This window comes from Helianthus annuus, chromosome 10 (assembly GCF_002127325.2).
Source record: "Helianthus annuus cultivar XRQ/B chromosome 10, HanXRQr2.0-SUNRISE, whole genome shotgun sequence".
Classification (NCBI taxonomy): domain Eukaryota; kingdom Viridiplantae; phylum Streptophyta; class Magnoliopsida; order Asterales; family Asteraceae; genus Helianthus; species Helianthus annuus.
Genome location: NC_035442.2, coordinates 48,731,831 through 48,735,184, shown reverse-complemented (window position 1 = coordinate 48,735,184; position 3,354 = coordinate 48,731,831). Strand labels below are relative to the sequence as shown.

At 24.6% G+C, this 3,354-nt stretch overlaps 1 long non-coding RNA gene across 1 annotated transcript; it reads left to right on the top strand.

Annotated features, from left to right (window-relative positions):
- Positions 1–2,183: 2,183 nt before the first annotated feature.
- On the top strand, positions 2,184–2,806 carry LOC110881681. The gene is made up of 3 exons (XR_002559850.2): positions 2,184–2,322; positions 2,411–2,489; positions 2,572–2,806. It is a non-coding gene; the product is annotated as an uncharacterized LOC110881681 (long non-coding RNA).
- The last annotated feature ends 548 nt before the right edge of the window (positions 2,807–3,354 follow it).

The following is a 3,354-nucleotide window of genomic DNA, read 5'->3' as shown; positions in this document are numbered from 1 at the left end:
GGCAATAATGGAAGAAAATGGGGAAAAATAGCGATTTTAACTGACTTTTCACATGTCATCTTAAAATTAGGGGGTAAAATTACATCTTAGTCCTAAGGAGATGTATTATATAGTATATATATATATATATATATATATATATATATTATAGAAGATAGATAATTATTTTTCTTCTTCACAGATGGGTTTTCCAAAAAAATGAAAACATAGTACTATTTTGTTTTGTCTTTCTAAAAGATGGCCAAAACATTATTTTTGCTTTTCTTTAAATATTCCCCTGTCATGAAAGTCTAAATCACCAAAGAGTTAGTTCTCTGATGGAATCAAGGAGTGTAATAAAGTCTTAATCTTGAAGTGGTGAGGGTTTTAGCCTTATGATAAACATTAATGCTAGTAAATTTTGGGATGAGATTTTTTACCGAAATACCGGTATCATACTGATGTCGTACTGTACTAATCATAAATGGTACCGGTATTAGATTTTTTGAATTTTGGTATCTGTAAATAACTAACGGCATCGGTGCCGGTATTATTTTTCGGTAAAAACTGATATTAGTACCGAATTTTATTAAGGAATTTCAAGGGTTTTTTTTGCCACTATTTAATTAATTTATCCTTCAATTTATATTTTAAATAATGGTAGATGAGTTAACTTGAGTGATGTATCTATATATATTCTAAAGTTTAGTTATATGTTCTATTTTAAAACCAAAATTTATGGTTGTTTTAAATGCATCATCCTATAAAAATCCTATTAATTGCATTTAATTTATATTAAATAAATAAGAGATAAGATAAAAAATAAAATAAAATAATTATATATCAATAATCATTAAAATTAATATCATCAATAACACATTATACTAAATAATATATTATAGATAAAGGTAGATTAGTTTAAAGTTAACTTTGATCTTAATTTGTTTTAATAATTGGTTTAAAGATAATTATTCCAAACTTATGATTATTCTATAAAATGATCTTTGACAAGGTAACCATAAATTTAAATTTCGAAGTAACTAATATATTAAAAGTAGCTCAAATATAATTCGTAATAAAAACACAACAATATATTTTCAAAGAAAACATATAATAAAAAAAATAGGTAAAGGGATCCAAATGATATCAAATATTAAGAACTTATCCATGATATTAGTATCAGAATTTAATAGATTAAGATAAAATTTAAACCGAAAGATCATAAGTATCATAAAAATATCATTAAATTAAAGTTAAAAAGTAAAGAAAAGAATTATTATTATAATATTAAAATAATAAAAATATATAAAAAACTATATATATTATTAAAATATTAAAATTACTATTTGTACCGATACCAAACAACACCGTACCGGTATTTTCGATACCAGTACCGGTTGACACCAAGCTTATCCCACCCCGTGATACTAAAAAATCATTAAATTAAAGTTAAACAGTAAAAAAAAGGAATTATTATTATAATATTAAAATAATAAAAGTATTAAAATAACTATATATATATATATATATTATTAACAAGATTTTGGCTAAATTAATTAGATTATTATAAATAATAATAATAATTTACAAATAAAACAACACAATTTGCAACAAAGCAATGCATGAAACACCATATTAACATATAGTACAGTACATTAATGCTAGAACCTAATCTATACTATATTATAAAGCATTTCATAAGGATACCAACCAAAATTAAGTAATTACAAACTTTTATACTTATGGTACAACAACTTAATGATGTTAGTAAGGGGTGAAATGGTCTTTCTACATTAATATTAAAAAATAAAAAAATAATTAAATGAGAATATAATCACAATTAATTATAATAATACAATAATAAGTTCGGTTCTTAAATGCAATTAATAAACGAAACCTATTGGGATAAACCGCAAAAGCACTCCAAAGGTCCAATTTCAATCAATATGTAATAAATTTGACCGATTAAGGAATCTCCTATCATTGCTATAAATTCACCATTTCACTCAACATCAACTCCTTTGTCTACTATTGTGCGAGTTAGAGTCGAAAAGAAAGAGATAAGAAAGAGATAAGTTGATATGAAATTTATTTATCTTGGTGGAAAGGTGTGTTCTTTTATACCCATTTCAACATTTATTCGAAAAAACTTTGGTTTGTTTCTTAAAATATTTAAATGGGATAATAGTTTTCTTTTGCATAATCTATGAGTTTATATTGATGTTTTATTATGTTTTTGGTGATTTAGTGGTTTTTTTTTTCAAATTATGATTTTATATTACATATAAAGTATACACACAGGTTATTGGATACAAAAAGACAGACACTTCATACTTCATCAAGGTACCCTTGCATGACTGTAGTATCTGGAACCATTTACCAATGTATTGTTTAATTGTTCATAAATTTATAGTCTTTTTCCTTTTTGCAGCTTCATGTATATGGAGGTGTAAAAGGGTGGGTACGAGAAAAGTTATTCATTTGGAGATAGACATTTATTTGGCCTATTGGTATTTCCTTTTTTAATTTCTACTTTACTATTTTTTTTAAACATATGATGCTTTTGTGTGATTTAATTGATACTATATATAGGCAATATAGATGCAGAGGAAATATTTGAGGAGGTATTGTTTGACAGGATTGGGCAGCAAACTTTAAGGGCTCGGATGTTTTCAACCCGCGCAAAAGATTTAAATTGATTGCGTTTATCTATACTATCGTATAAAGCATTTCACAAGGGTTCCAACCAAATTTAAATAATTGCAACATATTATGCTTATAGTACAACAACTCAATGAAGTTAGTAAAGGGAATTAGTCTTTCTACATGAGTATAAATTGATAAATACAATTAAATTGATAACTTTATAAATTAAGTATTGTTAAATACTTGATAAAGAATTAAATCATTTGACTTAGTTGAACATCATCACCTTCCTCATATTTACATTGCTTTTCCATTTCAAGTTCTCCGTAACCGATTACTTGATTGAATTTTATAATTAAGTCATTATTATCTGGTTTAGTAATTGCTAAACATCATACAAATAAGGTTACAACCTTTTTTGCAATTTTATCAGATAGTTGATAGTTGATGAACATCATATGAAATAAAAATAAAAATAAATAATAATAATAATAATAATTAAATATAAAAAAACTTAATCAACGTTATTATGAATTTAATTATAACTATAAATGGTTTTAAAACTTAAAAGATGCTAACCAATTAGAAACGAAAATTACTAAAAGGTAATTTCATGGGTATTATCTATAATACCTAATAATTGCAACAATAATGACTAAATAATGAACTTAATTACAGATGGTTTAAAACTCAAAAGAATGCTCTTTGCATCTTACCTCAAGTCTCATG